The sequence below is a fragment of the Felis catus genome, chromosome A1 (genome assembly GCF_018350175.1).
Source record: "Felis catus isolate Fca126 chromosome A1, F.catus_Fca126_mat1.0, whole genome shotgun sequence".
NCBI classification, from domain to species: domain Eukaryota; kingdom Metazoa; phylum Chordata; class Mammalia; order Carnivora; family Felidae; genus Felis; species Felis catus.
The window spans coordinates 235,477,607-235,494,483 of record NC_058368.1 but is presented as its reverse complement, the minus strand read 5'-3'; the positions used below and the strand labels follow the sequence as shown (position 1 = coordinate 235,494,483).

At 50.4% G+C, this 16,877-nt stretch overlaps 1 protein-coding gene across 1 annotated transcript in view; it reads left to right on the top strand.

Moving 5' to 3' along the window:
• ADAMTS16 (ADAM metallopeptidase with thrombospondin type 1 motif 16) overlaps window positions 1-16,877 on the top strand; it is a 161,608-nt gene that overhangs the window by 118,054 nt on the left and 26,677 nt on the right. The window lies entirely within an intron of this gene.

The window sequence follows — 16,877 nt, the reverse complement described above, 5'->3', positions numbered from 1 at the left end:
CACACATGCACACGTGCGAGACTGAGCTGAGAAAGCCAGGGGGCGCTCTGGCTCCCCGTCCCCCCCCCCCAGCACCGTTGCCCCGAGACAGGACCCCTGCGAGTGGCCATGGCCCGGCCCTGCCGCCAGCCGTCACACCCTGGGCGCACCCTTCACCTCTCTGGTGCTCGGTCCCCTCAGCTTTACGGGGGACGCGTCCCAGAGGGGCTGTGAAAATCCTCTGAGTAACACAACAGGCGTCTGACCCCAGCTGGGTTCTCTGCGCAGCCGACGGCCCTAAAATCGGCCCAAGATCATGTCAAACACCTCGATCTTAAAGATGTCCAGCCGCTGGCGAACTGATTGCAGGTTTGCTGAGAGGTGCCTCAGAAGCATGATGCTTTTCCGGGAGACAGGGACACGCAAGAGGGAGAGAGGCGTCACCTCCCTGTGTCTCTGAGCTGTCCGGGTCCCCGGTCACTGGCTCCGGATGGAGACGGGGTTGGCTTATCCGCATCTGAGAGGTCGGCAGCTTTTCTCCCACCACGGCGAGGGGGGAACCCCTGGGGCTGGGGACGCACCGTCTCGCAAAGCCTCCCGGCTGCCTCAGCTCCACACCCCACGGCCCGCGGTGGGGAGACACGCTGGTCGAAACGGACACGAGGACTCTGGCGCCTGGGACCCGTCACCCCCAGTGCACCGGGCGCCCACCCGGGGATCCTTCCTGGGACCGTGCAGGTTTTTGGGATGGCCACACACCTTGGCACCCGCTTCATATCCCTCAGCCGGCCCGTGCACCCCATGCGTGTGCTGAGCTGGACACTCACTGTGGGCTCTGTGTCCGAGGTGACGTACCAAGTGCACAAAGTCCTGGATAGTCTCGGAGAAGAGTCTTGAGGTTGGCAGAGGGAGGCTGGCACCAGCTGGGCACCACTGGCTGCAGAAACAGCCATACAGGATACGGGGGCACTTGGGGGGCTCAGTGGGTGGAGCGTCCGACTCTTGGTTTCAGATCAGGCTGTGATCTCGTGGTTTGTGAGTTCGAACCTCGTGCTGGGCTCTGCGCTGACAGCACAGAGCCTGCTTGGGATTCTCTCTCTTCCCTCTCTCTTTCTCTCTGCCCCTCCCCTGCTCATGCACACACACTCTCTCTCTTTCTCCCTCTCTCTCCAAATAAATAAATAAACTTAGAAAACATGATCATCCTGTCCAAAGGAAACAGAGGGCCGAACAGCCAGGGTTCCTGCAGCCTTCTGTCGAGTTGGTGCGCAAACTTGACTCCTTCTTCCTTCCCGGACAGCCCGTTCTGCACCTGTGTTGCAAGTGACCCAGCGTTGACGTCACTGTGACCTTAGATCCTGGATCAACACCTCATCATGTGAAGATAGGGATGTTTAGAGGGGTTGCCATGTGCACTGAGGGTCTCTTAAGATATCGTGCTGAGTTCTTGCTGGGGCAAGAACTGATGTGGGGCGCCCAAAAGCAGCTGGTTAGCTGCTAGGAGGTTAGCCGTAGAGGAATCCCCTTCACGTAGACCAAGAGAAGTGTGCGCGTGTCATTTTCAGGTGCAGGAGAAACCAGCCTTCGTAGTTACTTGTGGAGGCAGACTCGTCCGAGTCTAGAGCCCCAGAGAACTGGGGATGGTTAGTGCGCGTGTGCCGTCGCCCCGCAGGTCCGCGAGCGGTTCACCCTCCTGCTGTCCAGCCTGCCTGCCTGTCTGTCCGGTGAGGCTTGTCTGGAAGCGACGTCGAGAAAACACCCAGCCCGGGACTAAGTCACCAGCGCCCGGCTGCCAGCTTGGTGATTTTAAGCAGCACCTAACTCAGATGTGAACTGATAGTGGGGACCCCAGAACAGACCTCTCTGCGTCTGTAACCCATGCAGGGCTCAGACCCGGAAGCAGGAGAGGCTGGAGCGTCTACACGGGTTAGAAGGTCCCTCGTTTTTCCTGTAAGTCACCTGTGCAGCCTGCTGGTTTTCTCGATGGACCTCCTGTGCTTCCCTGCGGTTTGTCTTTCTGGTTTTGAGGGATTTGCATTCAAACCGTCTCTATGTTCTCTGATGTCTTCTGTGCTTAACTTAGGTAAAATCTATTAAGTAAGTTCTGTCAAGGACCTTGTGTGCTGACAGAGAAGGCAAAGTTCCGAGCAAATGGACCAGTCGAGGGAAAGTTAGAACCGGGGTGTGGAAACAGCAGGTAGAAACATGGTGAGGTCCCCCCAGAGTCATCTACCCAACATCCAAAGGCCCCCGTCCATCTGGCTCTTGGGTTTACGTCTCATGTGTTCGAGTATGTGTGGTTTTCTCCGAAGGAGAAGGCTTTTGGAGACAGCCCTAAGGCTTGGCCGTAAGACGAATGCCATGCTTTCCTGCTGGGAGATTCCTAACATCCCCCGCAGATAACCGAGGCCCGATGTCACGCGGGGTCCCGCAGTTTGCACTACCCGGCCCCAGCTGTGTGCGTCACTTCGACGGAGTGGACGGGGTCGGCCAGGATTAGAAGTGCACTCGGCAGCTTGCGGAAAGGCGTGGGCCGTGCAGCCAGCAAGCTGGTTCAGATCTCCCACGCGGCTGGCGCTGGCACACTGAGGCCGGCCCTGCCGCGGCCCACGGAGTGGGAGAGGAAGAGGAGGGGACCCCAGGAGGCACCCGCATCACTGATGCTCCCGTGGGACGAGCTGGGAGGGGGATGCAGAACATCCCGCTGGGCATCCGTGTGGTTATTCGGGGGTAAACAGAGAGCGAGCGTGTGTCGAGGGAATGCACGTAAAAGCTCTTAGCGCAGTACGTGTGCTAAGCGCTCAGTAACCCTTGGCCGTTTTTATTTGTGCTGTAAAAGGAGAAACAAATTCACATCAGCTATTTATTTAGTCTGTGAAGCAAGACTGTCTATGACAAAACACAGAGGAATCAACTTATCTTACAGACGGTAGTGCTTGTGGATCGTTACTGTAACAGTTGACTTGGGGAAGTAGATCTTAATGTAAAAAGTTGTTTTGTCTTCCTCCGTGATGTGAGGCACATTTGTCTCCTGCCCGGAATACTGGCAACTTCTTGTTCCTGGTTACATGGGCAGAAAAGCCAAGTTTCATTTGCGCAACCTCGAGGGCATGTGCCTTTCTTATTAGAGTCTGTCTGCTGCGAGTGTAGACGTTCCCCGTGCCTGTGCCTGTCCCAGGGCGGGTGTTCCCCTGTGCCTGTCCCGGGGCGGGTGTTCCCCTGTGCCTGTCCCGGGGCGGGTGTTCCCCTGTGCCTGTCCCGGGGCGGGTGTTCCCCTGTGCCTGTCCCGGGGCGGGTGTTCCCCTGTGCCTGTCCCGGGGCGGGTGTTCCCCTGTGCCTGTCCCGGGGCGGGTGTTCCCCTGTGCCTGTCCCGGGGCGGGTGTTCCCCTGTGCCTGTCCCGGGGCGGGTGTTCCCCTGTGCCTGTCAGAGCCACGGCAGGTGCATCCAGTGCCTCTGAGAGCTGAGCCCCATCCTCCCGGTCTAACTAAATGCAAGACACAGCAGGTGCAATCCGGTGTTTCGTGTTGTGCCGGAGGCAGAGTCCCCAAAGGACCGGGAGCAGAGTCTAAACCATCTTAATGCACAGCCTACTTGTCTTTAACTGAAATGAGAAGCTGCTACCGCGTGGGTTGTAGCTCCTGACCTCCCTGTCGGCATCCACATGCACACCTGCATCTCGGGCGCACAGCTGGAGGGCCGTCAAGGCCAGGGCCCTTCCCCGGATGGGCTCCCCCAGCTCGTAAATTTCTGCGGGGAGCGGTGGGCTGGGCATCCAGCAGTGTCCTCACTGGAGGAAGCTCATCTTAAAATGTCTGCGAGGCTCCAGCCGGCAGGAGCATCGTGGCCAGATGAGCGGGGTCCATGGTCCCCAGCTGTTCCCCGGGCCTGGGCTCCGCACTGGGGGCCAGCCCCCCACTGGCCCCGGAACGGCCGGCAGCCTGGGCTCCCAGGGCCTAGCCACCTCTGTCTTCATCTGAGCGTGAATCGGGCTCTTGTCTCGCTTGCCTTTGAAACACAAGCCAGCAACCACAGATACTTACTCCCTTTTACATTTCTCAGTTTACCTAAACGGAGTGGCTCTTTGCGTCATTTATCTCAACTCGTGTCTGGTTTTGGAAGCACAAACACCGCAGCACGGCTTCCCCGACAGTGTACGGGAGGTGCAAGAGGAAATACTTCCCAGATGGGAAGCGGGTCCTTCTTCTCCGTCTCCGCGATTCCCCCAGGAATGCAGCCTACGCTTTAAAGCAGATTGCGACCAAGTATACTTTGTTTTCTCGTGTTATTGAGTCATGCCGAGGCAGCTCTGTTGTCCTCTCCACCAGGCAGACTGTTTCTGCCTACACTTTGGTGACTCCTTACAAACCCGTTGCTAGAATCGTTCCCTTGGAACCAAAGTGCCTCAGTCGGGGACTACATTCCTTCGGTTGCACACCAGAAACGCAGGTGAGGGTTAGAAGATGGACTTTATTCCCGGTCGTCTCCCACGGCAACGTTTGCAGGGACAGGACAGGGGCAGTGACTCTGTCTTTCACCTCTTTAGCCGTACAAACATTAAGTGCCCAGTAGTGCACAGGTTACCCAGGAAGGGAAAGAACCCTCATCCCTGGGGTGGTTCCCGCCTGCAAAAGGGTTCCACTCGCAGGGATGCCAAGGAAGTGAGCAACTGAGTTCTTTGGCGTGTCTGAGACACCGAGGATAAATCAGCCGTGGGCGTGTGGCCCCCCACTTGCTTTCATTCTCCGCCATTCCAACTTGAAATTCCTAACCATTCCGCGGGGGTCTTCACAAACGATGTAGCCAGTGCTGCCCGCTAGCCCCGCTTCTGTTGGAGCACTGTTACCTGGAATACGGTTTGGAAAATGATTCGCCAGTGACTGAATCACAGACGTCTCTTGTGACACCACAGCGGGAGGTGTGGGGGGTGCAGGCTCCTTGGTGCTGTTTCCCTGGGCTGTCTGCCGCTCGCTTACGGGGTGCGAACCAGTGTGGCCACGCGGAACAGCCCTCCCAGGTTCAGAGTCTGGCAAGATGCCTTCTCTGGGCCCCGTGCTTCCTGCCCTCCGGCCGCGAGCCCGGCGCTCTCGGGGAGTCTGACGCTGTGGCTCACGCCCAGACATGTCACCTCCCAGAGAGTGGGGGACCCTGCTCACCTTCCGGGGTCTTGACCCACTCCAGGGGCCCGCAGTGAGAAGGCATCTAACCTCTGTCTGATCAGGGACACCAGGAGTGTCTGAAATTGCCACTCCCTTCAGAGGGATATGGCGTCCACTCGGGTGTGAGCGCTGTGACTGAGTCACCCGCGTGTGACGGTCTTCCTACCGAAGATGATGTCTTACTTCCTCCTCACCCCTCCCCAAGAAAGGTGTCACTTAGCACCAAAACAATGAATTTCAAACGCATTCAAGGAGCGCCTGGATGGCTTATTTGGTAGAGAGTGCGACTCTTGATCTCAGGATTGTGGGTTCAAGCCCCATGTCGGGTGTAGAGATGACTTAAAAATAAAATCTTGGGCGAATACCAAATACCCAATATTTCTGGGGCACCTGGTGGCTCGGTTGGTTAAGCGTCTGACTTCGGCTCAGGTCGTGCTCTCACGGTTTGTGAGTTCGAGCCCTGCGTCGGGCTCTGTGCTGGCAGCATGCAGTGGCTTTGGATTCTCTGTCCCCTTCTCTCTCTCTCTGCCCCTCTTTCTCTCTCAAAAATGAATCACCATGTTTAAAAAAGTAAATAAGTGAAATCTATAAAATGCATTCAAGTTGGCATAGACATTGGTTAGAATGTATCTTTTAGGAAAGTCAGGTTACAAGTGTGCACAAACAGAATCTGTCATAGAGCAAGACTGATTTAACTTATTTCTTCAGTCACTTAAATGTTAACACAGGAGCTGAGGGAATACAAAAATTAGCTAGCTTTCTAGATTTGAACTAAAAATCTGCCTTGGGTAGTTCTGTAAAATATTTTGGATTTTAGGAGGTTTTGTCCAATTGTTTTTGCTTTATTCAGTTTAGTTTGATGTGTGTATGGTTGTTTTATATTTATATGCATATATATTTATTTATCCATATGAATAAGGTGGAAAGTCACCTTGAGAATACTTTTATTTTTCAGGGAACTTAGCTGGTTATATACATTCAATAATACCTAAATTTTTCATAATATTTTTATTATTTTGGTCTCCAGGCCTTAGTATGATTGACTCTAAAATTCACCAACCCCACCATGTTCAACAATAACTATTCCCTAGATAATACACACTATGACATACACTCCCATTATTTGTGAATAAAAATGAAAAACTAACTTACAGATAGATGATAGATAGATACATAGATACATAGATGAATGTTGGACAGATGATAGATGATAGATAGATGATAGGAAGGAAGGAAGAGGAAGGAAAGGAAAGGAAAGGAAAGGAAAGGAAAGGAAAGGAAAGGAAAGGAAAGGAAAGGAAAGGAAGAAAGAAGGAAGGAAAGAAGGAAGGAAGAAAGGAAGGAAAAAGGGAGGGAGGGAGGAAGGAAGGAAGGAAGAAAGAAAAAGAGGGAAAGGAAAGAGAAAGAAAGAGAGAAAGAAAGGGGAGGAAGAAAGAAGGAAGGAAGGGGAAGAAGAATAAGGGAAGGAAGGGAGTGGAGAAGGGAGGGAGGAAGGAAGGAAGAGAGGAAAGAAAAAGAAAAAGAAAAAGAAGAAAGAAAGAAAGAAAGAAAGAAAGAAAGAAAGAAAGAAAGAAAGAAAGAAAGAAAAAAGAGAAAAGAGAAAAGAGAAAAGGAAGGAAGGAAGAGAAAGAAAAACTCTTACTACAAATCTTTACCCATATATTCACTGTCCATATACCAATTGGTGCTTCTGGAAATATTTGTTGAAAACTGGAAGCTTCACTCAGAATCACAGCGTTTTGCAGGGAGAACATAGGAAACTCTTTTTAGGTACAACTAGGCAACACTGCTTTACTCTTAAAGCCACGAATTATTTAGAATTATTGTGGTTTAATATTTCCAAACTTGTGGAGGCTCTGCGGTAATTTGTTGTTGTTGTTATTTCAGATGTTATTACATTGAGATCAAAGAAAGAGTTAAAACTGTGTCATTTTTTTTGCATTTTTGAGACTTCCTTTATGGCTTAGGCATGGGAGTGTTTATAACTGTTCCTGTGGGAACGAAGGAGCGTGTGCTGTGTGTTGGAGTAGGGTTATTCATACGGCAATTCGATCACGGTCCTTATTTATTCCAATATGTTCTTTTTGTCTAGCTTGTTTATCTGTTTCTGAGAGAAGTATTTTAAAATCTCACTTGATGATTGCTTATTTTTCAATTTCTCCCGTTACTTTTATTTCATAGTTAATATTAAAATTCCACATTGTGTCGATGGGGTTATAGTTTCTGTGCAAATTGTTCTCTGTTGCTAAATAATGACCATGTTTACCCCAATAGTGTTCTCTAACTTAAGCTATTTTTTCTTCAAGTTAACAATATGGGTTTTGTTCCCATTCCCTTATTTTCACCGTGCCCGACCCTTCTCCGTTCTCTGGGGTTTTAAATGTCAGCGTTACACGTTCACGCACACATTTAGTCTGTCTACCAGCATGAGAGGTGACTGCTCTTGTATTTGGGCCCGAGTCTAATTTCTTGTGTGTCTTCTATTTACTGTGCGTTTTCTCTGTGCCGTATCATTTCCCGTCTCCACTGTGTTCTTACGAACTTGTGGGATTGTGTTTATTCTCTCTTATTCCCACGACTGTGAGAAGGTCCATATTCTCCCTTTTTCACGTCCTGTGCTTCTGATAAAAATAAATAGCTGTATAAATTAGCGTAACTTAAAAAACACCCAGGACACCTCACACGTGAGCAATGTAAAACCCTTAGAAATAAATGATGTGGCACCTGTCGGGAGGAGCACTGGGTGTTGTATGGAAACCAATTTGACAATAAATTTCATTTAAAAAAAAAGACAAGAAAAGCTAAATGAAATATGACAGGGCTTAAACTGGAGCGAATCTTACCAATGGATGGCTCAGTATTTTAGAGTGTGAGCGATGTGTCTCTGGGGGAGGGGGGGCGTTAGAAATCCCTGCGTCGGACGCCGGACTGGACAGATCCCCCCACCCACAGAGTGGGGTCTCACAAGCAGGGCCCCAGGCTCAGTGAAGGCTTCTCTGACAGCAGCGTGGGCTGTCCACACCCAGAGTGAGGTCAGCTGGCAGAGCGGAGCCCCCAAGACAGGACCAGCACGCTGGCCCCAGAAAGACAACACTTCCCCTCCCTAGAAAGACCACTAGCCTGGTTCTGTTCTTCTTGTTGCCAGAAAACAAAACACAATAGACCATGACAATAAGAAGAGCAACAACAACAAAACTGTCCCATTAACCGTGTTCATTAAGAACAAGTGTTTCAGGGTCACTTATTTTTTTCAAGATACAGAGGCCTTGTTTTAAAGCGCGTTGCCCTCTGTGGAGAGAACCTCGCTGACGTTCAGGACCTGTGAAAGGTGCTCTGGTTCTGACTCCGGACTGGTGCACCGAGCGCGTCAGACGCGCTTTCACGTACGGTGACGGGACATTTATTAAGACGCCACTTATCTGGATCCTGTGACCTTCTAGCACTGCGTTGGGCTGAAACCTGCCTTTCTACTGTCTCCAAACATGAGGTTCACTCCTGCCATTGCAAAGGATGATCAGGTGGCCACGGAAGGGTTAGGGCTTGCACGGCATCACGGCAGACAATCATTTCTTCACTCTTCACGGCGCGGTGTGTTGTTTATTCGTCAGATATTTGAGTGACGACCTGGCACGTGCCACCGTTCTGGAAGGTGTGCTACCGAGCCCTGACGCATGGGACTCACAGGGCCAGCCCACCGAAAGGCAGACAGATACGGACGTGTGCGTGTCCAGGGGTGCCCGGTGATTCGGAGGGTGATCCTGGCAGGTCCGGGAGGGAGCGCTTTTTTTCCCTTAGATGATCACAGTAGACTTCTCTGAGCTCTTAGAGACAGTGCCTCATGGGAAGAGAGGGTGGGAATGCTCCAGCCGAGATGGGTAGCGAGTGCAAAGGCCCTGAGGCAGAGGCAGGCCGGAAGTGGGCAGAGAGCAGGGAAGCCTTGGCCTCTGTGGTCAGAGGGAGCCCGTGGCCATGACCCACGGGGGAGTGACGGGCGATCCAAGTGTGCACGGCCTTGGAAGCCAAGCTTGGCAGTTTGCCTTGCATTCTACTCCTCGAGTGTTGGTAACACTTGGGAAGGTTGTGAGCACTCATAGCATGGGGCTGGGGACAAAGGTATGAGAGGGAGGTGGAGGGGAGAGGGACAAGGGAGGAAGCAGAGCTGTGGGCACCGCATTTCTTTCAAGGAGTCTTGCCTCTGAGAGCACAGAGGGCAGGGCACGGCGGTAAATGGCCGCGAGGCCCCGCGAAGGTTCGCTGCTGTGTCTCTGGCTTTCACGCCGGAGCTCGTTGTGTGCCTGTGCACTTTGGGGGATGATCGGGAGGGCAGATGGAGAGAGCAGACGTGCCAGGTGACTTTGAGGGTCACCCTGGGCAGGCAGGCAGAGGGACACGGCTGGGGCGGTGGTGGCCCCTGGGGATAAAGTTCCCCCGTCCTTGTTTTTGTTTTCACAGCAGAAGAGCTAAGTCATAGGAGCGTGAGGGGAGGTACAGGCGTGGGACGGGGACCGCGAGGCGGGCAGTGTCCCCACTGGGGATGTGCGCCTCCGGGCACCTGGCCGAGGGCCCTAAATGGAGCGTAATCGCCCTGGACACGGGTGCAGACATGGTGGGCAGAGTTGGCTTAACCAGAATTAGGATGAAAAGAATAAAACCAAAACAGATTATACTTCATCTCATTTCAGTGACTCACCAGTAAAAATACGTCTCTCCAGTCCTGCCCGTGGTCTGGTCCCTTGTGTCTCTCAGCTACTGATTGGCGATCTACGAAAAGAGGGGGGAAAAGGCCAATTCAGTTTTAGAAAGGGGGCCTCCCAGCCCCTCTGCTGTTCTCTGGGTGCCTTCAGTGACAGTCCTTGGCTTTTGTCTAGTGTTTGAAGACCTGCATTTTGTTCCCAGTCTGGACACCCAGTGTGAGCCCCCCAGGGCTTGGTTTGCGGCTCCACTCACGGGGAGTCCCGGGGGCCTCCGGCGTCGGGCACCGTGGTGTCCCGGAAGCTGCTGGAAGCATGTGGCTGTGCCCCACACGAAGTCTCCCTGCCCATTTCTGTGCTGAAGGACTTGAGATAAACGTACCCCCAGGACCACTGGATGAGGTGTGAAAGCCAAACCATCCGAAGAGCTGTGTTCCGAGAGACCCAACCTGAAAGGCCTCAGAACCAGGGGTCTGCTCAGTGGACGGATGCTGAGGACAGTTTTTCATCTCAGGCTGGGCTGCTTTCCCGGGCTGTGGGTTCAGGGCGGTGGGGCCCAGGGACCAACGGTTGTGAGGTTCAGAGTCGGTCACGTAAAGCTCTTGAAGCACCCACCTTGAGGGAGACGTAGGTTCTCAGACTTGTCTCCCAGGCAACCCCTGCGTGGTGAGCGTCCACACCCACGGGGCCCCTCATGTGGACGCCCACAGGGCCACGGGGCCCACGCCGCCCAGGGCCCTTTGTCATTCGCCCTGAGCCGGCCACAGGGAGTCACCTAGTCTGCACACGAGTCCCCGGCAAATTCACATGTTCAGCCAACGAAATAGAAACCACGTGACGTAGCAAATATCGAACAAGCAAGAAAGAAGCCCTTCACACCTGCTAACAATCCGTGAGTCACAATGAATTTCTGCCCCGAACACCATTGAACGTTACACTCTCTGGGTTTGGGTTTCTCTGTAAATCATCCGATCCTACTTGCCAAGACCCAGTGACTCGGCCTCCTTAGCGCGTGATGTTTTCAGACAGTGTGTGCAGCCGACGAGAAAATTAACCAACTCTTCTGCATTTCGTGTGATCAGCCTGAACTGATGATCAGGCATCAGGCATATTTTCCTTTCATGTTGGGAAGCGGTTGAAAAGCCTGGCTCCTGGTATTTGACATGATACGACATTGTTACGAATTAGGTTCTTTAAAAGGAGACTCTGGGACTGTCTTCTTTAAAAAAAAAAATGTACGAGAGGTCCAAGGCCACTCCTGGACTTTCTCTTCAAAGGAAGTGCGGTCCGACCCCTGCTTTCTCAGACTCCGAAGCCAGCCTGAGCGTGGGAAGGCCGGGAGGGGACCCACCTGTGTCCCCCCCCAAGGGTGAGCTCACACTCGCCTGTAGTGGAGGGGGGAGCAGGTGGAAGGGGGGGTGTCTGTTCCTTTTCTGCATCACTGCATTACAGCGTAGCTCTTGTAAGGCCTGCATTGCTCAGGCATCACGGAAATTCTGCACCCTGGGCTCCCCGGGGCTGCTCAGCTGGACACTTGTCCCCATGGCAACTACTGGAGAGGTTGGCCTTCCAGCTGGTGGAGCCTTCAAGAGGGTTCTCAAAGGTCTTAGTTTTTAAAAAGTTATTTTTCCCACCATAATCCTCTGTTTAGCCTCCCCCCCGCCAATGCCACCACTATAGAAAGCATTTCACTGGGGAAAAAAAGAAAGAAAAGGAAAAGAAATCGCAGACATTCTAGGGCAAGGAAAATTGAGCAAATGAGCCCAGTGAACTCCTGTAACCTTCAAAGAGCTTTAGCGAAGAGGGAAACCAAACCACAGTTGATCCTTAAACGGCACGGGGTTAGGGGTGCCAAACTCTCCCACACGCGGTGGAAAATCCACGTACAGCTTTGGACTCCTCCAAAACTTGACTACTAACAGCCCCCTGCCGACTGGAAGCCTCACCCCTGATATAAACAGTTGATTATCACACACTTTGTATCTCCTACGTATCGTGTGCTGTGTTCTTACAATAAAGTAAGTTCGAGAAAAAATGGAAAGAAAACCAAAGAAGAAAACACACTCACAGTACTGTGCTGTATTTGTCAAAATAAATAAATAAATAAATAAAAGGAGGGGGGCACCTGGGGGGCTCAGGTGGTTAAGCGCCCGACTTCGGCTCAGGTCATGATCTCACAGTTCGTGGGTTCGAGCCCCGCGTCGGGCTCTGTGCTGACAGCTCGGGGCCTGGAGCCCGCTTTGGATTCTGTGTCTCCTTCTCTCTCTGCCTCTCCCCCGCTCACACTCTGTCTCTGTTTCTCAAAAAAAAATAAATAAACGCTAAAATAAATGTTTTTTAAATCCCCGTATAGGGGTGCCTGGTGGCTCAGTCAGTTAAGCGTCCAACTTGATTTCAACTCAGGTCATGGTCTCAGGTTCGTGGGTTCAAGCCCTGCATTGGTCTCTGCACTGACAGTGTGGAGCCTGCTTGGGATTCTCTCTCTCTCCCTTTGTTTCTGGCCTTCCCCTGCCTGCTAACTATCTCTCTCAAAATAAATAAATAAAATTTTAAAAAATCCATGTGTAAGTGGCCCCACGCAATTCAAACCTGTGTTGCTCAAGGTTCAACTGTAATTGACTTTAGAATTTGATACAGAAACTTATTTTGCAATTCACATTAACATGCTTAAGAAGTCAGGTTAGTTTTGGTTGACTCGTTGATGTGTTGTCCTTCCAAAGTGACCTGTAAACCCATGGTTTTGCCAGGCCTATTTCCAGTTATAAAGACCTTATAGAGTTTTCAGGTCTAGAAGGAAGATAAGACTTATGCATCAGTTTCGTCATGTGGCTACGAGATTTTCCAACATATTAACACAGCTACAGAATGTCCAATTTTTCCCATCCTTCTTCTTTCTCTTGGGTTTCTGCTTAAGCAGTCTTATTTTATTTATAAAGTTTGTTTTTTTTTTAATTTTTTTTTAACGTTTATTTATTTTTGAGACGGAGAGAGACACAGCATGAACGGGGGAGGGGCAGAGAGAGAGGGAGACACAGAATCGGAAGCAGGCTCCAGGCTCTGAGCCATCAGCCCAGAGCCCGACGCGGGGCTCGAACTCGCGGACCGCGAGATCGTGACCTGAGCCGAAGTTGGACGCTCAACCGACTGAGCCACCCAGGCGCCCCTAAAGTTTTCAGTAAGTATTACCTATTGCACATTTAAAGGCATGCATAGATTTTTAAACAGTTTTCCCACAACCATAGAGATCCTCAAATTCCTGTTCCGTGAATTTATAGACAAATTACATTTTCAGTTGAAATACCGCCTTCGGGACAAGCCCTTGTCCCACTGAAGAAATAGGTTTGCAGGGTGAAAAATAGGACCACATGACAGCTGAAGACATTTTAATGTGGCTTTTTTTCCTACGGGTTCCATTCAGGTCAAAGAGAGCTGAAACAGGAAACAAAATTTTAATGTGCTTCTGACTGTGGTGGCCAGGAATGTAATCACCAGAGAGGAAGACCACAGTCTCCCAGAATGTTTAGATTTGTCTGCATCGAATGCAAGACAAGAGCCCGCTCAAACCTTCCCCTTCCTCTGCCAGCTGCCACATGGCTGCAGTCTCAAACAAAATTCTAACAAGCGTTTCTTAATTGTTTTAATGCATTTATTACGTGTTTCCTCAATAAAAAAGAAGACTAAAGAGGAGAATTCATTTAAATTCTCTAGGATTTTGTTTCTTACACTACTATTTTAGTTGATTTTTGTTCTATTTAGTAACTACATGCAGCTGACTTAAAAAGTCCTATCGTACTTTGAGGCTTGCCGTGAGAAATCACAGTCCTGCCCACCCACCACTCGAGCCCCAGCCCCAGGGACCAGCCCCATGCGTATTCCTAAATAATCGCATGATCCCCATGGGTATCTTTCCCCATATTCCTAAATAATACGCATGATCCCCGTGTCCCGTGGATTGGTTCTCAGTGTTCCCCTCCTTACCGTCACAGTGGGGAGGGTACGGTCCTTTGCACCCGCTCTGTCCCCCCAATGTGGCAGGGCGTCATGGGCACCACCTTCCTAGCCCTGCATCCTTCAGTGTGACTATACCCCCTTGGTAGTAACTGTTCGCATTGTTTTCTCTTGGTCCTTGCTGGCTAAGTAGGATACCCTGATTCTGGGTCCTTTTGCATCTGAAAACTTTATTTTTCTAAGAGTTAATAATTGCCTGGATTTTGCCTACTTAGGTTTCTTTACATAAACCCCAAGAGATATATTAAGTTCATCGATTCATTCCACCATTTTAATAGTTGGAATGTCTGCTACATGCCAGGCACTGGGGATACATTAGCGAGTTGAAAAAGGTCCCTATTGGGGGGAGCTTATCTGAGGAGAGACAGTCCACAATAAACGTAGGATTTTTTTAATGATGGAATATTCTAGAAGGTGATAGGAATGAAGGATAAAGAGCAAGTTGGAGGACACGGGAGTAGGGAGAGCAGGAGGCGTGGGGTGTCGGGCGCACCTCACGGAGCAGGTGCTGTTCGGATAGCGTCCTCATTTCTGTCTGTCTCTTCCTCTTTGTTTGTTTGTTTCTTTTATGTTTCCTTTGTTGCTCTCTCTTTCTCCTCTCCTCTCCTCCCCGCAGGTTATTCCCTCCATATTCCTTTTTCCTCGCAGCTGGGTGGTGGGTTTCCTCTTTCCTGCGGGGGTCTTCCCCTGGCTCCTCCTGGTGCTCGTCTGTCTGTCCGGGCGCGTCGAGACAGGGGCAGGAAGACGTGCGGTGAACATTGTCTGCGCTGAGACAGGCCTCTCGGCTGCTTTCTGCCACCTGCAGCCTCTTTCCCCCGGGTCCTCGGTGTCCCCGGGGAAGGGTTCTGTCATCAGATGTGTGCCTCTCTGGGGGAGGGGCAGCAGGTGCACCCAGCCCTCCAGCACAGCGGGGCCTCGGAGCCTGCAGTCCTGATGCCTCTCCCGGTTTTTCTGAGCCACAGCTCCAGTGGGAAGCCTCCTTCCTGGCCTCTGTTAGAACCGGGGAGCACGGGGAGATCAGCAAAGGTACTTGGTCCACTGTGTCTCAAGAAAGGCCTCTACTGCTGCTGCTTGGCGTGTCAGTGGAATAGTCCTAAGATCCTGAACACGTGGGTGCCGCTGGGACATTCACTGAAATAACTAGAAGCAATAAGTTGAAGCTCAGGCAATTGAAATAACGGAGAAAAATTACTGGAAATCTTTCCACAAGTCTAGGGTTAAATCCATTTTGTATGGAGGAGAAAAGAAAGCAAGTAACCGCTAGGGTGATCAACACGCCCCAAGTGACCTAGGATTGTCCTGGGTCTGGGAGCCTCCTCAGTCCCAGGCCACCAGAGTGGTGGTCACCCTTCCTCACTCCCCACGTGTGACATGAAAACAAATTGCATCATGGTAGAAAATGCTCATTCGGCGGTTAGCGACAGTCACCACTGGACCCTAAGCAGTGACTCTGCGAAGGGAGGTAGAAACGTCCAGAGATGCGCGGGCAGGACCCGTGCAGGAATGTTCGTGATCAGGGGGTGACATGGGGCCACTGAACCTAATGCTGTAAGGCTCCTCCAGTTTCAAACTCCCAATTTTGCCTTCACTCTTCTTAGAGGAAGGTGTTCTAAATGCTATAAACCCCAGGCCCTACAAAGCCTGGATCGACCCCAACCATGGCGGCAGTGACAGTGACCAAAGGATAGGGCCCATCATTAATCTAGAATTGACTCATTCCATGCTCCCAGGAACACCAGTCAGTCAGTGCTATTCCCATCCCACGGTAGAGATGCAGAGACTGACCCAGACGGGCACGGGAGATTGTAGAGCGAGGAAATCAGCCAGGGCACGCACATAAGCCAGCTGTCCGAGAGGCGTGCAAGTATTGAATGTGAGTGAATCAATGTGAACATATAGTTTACAGTTTGTGCCTTTTCCATGTGTGTGTCTGTTAGGAAACAATATGTGTAATCGAAGTAAATAACACGTGAATATGTGTTAGCTAGTATATGTTTATACATAGGTATCCGTGTGTGTGTATATATAAAACAAAAGTCCTGTAATAAGGACGATCGTACATTCGAGTTTGCTCCGGACAGTTCCAGGTTATGCGCTGTTCCTCTGAAATCAATAGTGTCCTTCCAGCCTCCAACAAAGTGACCTTGTTTGGGTGGTACGCTATTGGATCACTCAGCACATAAGCCTTGCTCCCCGGAGAATCACCCGTGGAATTTTGCCGAGCGCCTTGTCCTCCGCATTTCTGTTACTATGACATAATGTTTAAATTAGTATGCAGCGAAATTTATATTAACTTTTAACAGAGCCTTGTTGACGTAAGGTAATTCGAAAGTGTTTTCCTCCTCTAATATTCTGAAACATGCACTCACACTCTCTTCAGACATTTTGGTTACATGAAATATTTGACTTTGATGGAAATGGCACGCATTTTGATATGAAGAATGAGGTCCAGGGTTCCGCAGTTTTCTTCCACCGTCCAGCGATCTGCTCCAAATGGCACTTAGTGAAAATTCATGTTCTGCCCACTGATCGGGAAGGCCAGCCCCATCACAGCTTAAGTCCACGTATGTCATTGCTTGACTGGCCCCAGTGCCCTTCCCAGTTCATTTTTCCATGCCAGAATCTCACTGTTGGATGACCAGCATCTTGTGAATCATGTCTCTTTTTTAGAAATTTTCTGGATCGTCTAGGGTGGTTTTTTTGCCCATATGAACTTTATGTTGTCAAGTTAAAAAAATTTAAAAAAGGACCCTTCTGAGGTTTTGCTTGGGATTACATTGCCTTAGTAGACTAATTTAGACAAAATTGAACTCTTAAAAATATGGAAGCTACCTACCAGGAACCAAGTTTTTCTTTGTCACTCCATTTGGCCATTGGGTTCTTTGGGAAGAGGTCATAGATTTACTTACTTAAGTGAATGTGAGCATTTATGTTTTCCTGAATATGTCATACTTTTATTAACATTATATTAATTTATAGGATACAAATCTTTATACCATTATACTTTAGTTATGATTGTTTAATGTTTTTTTTAATTTGTTT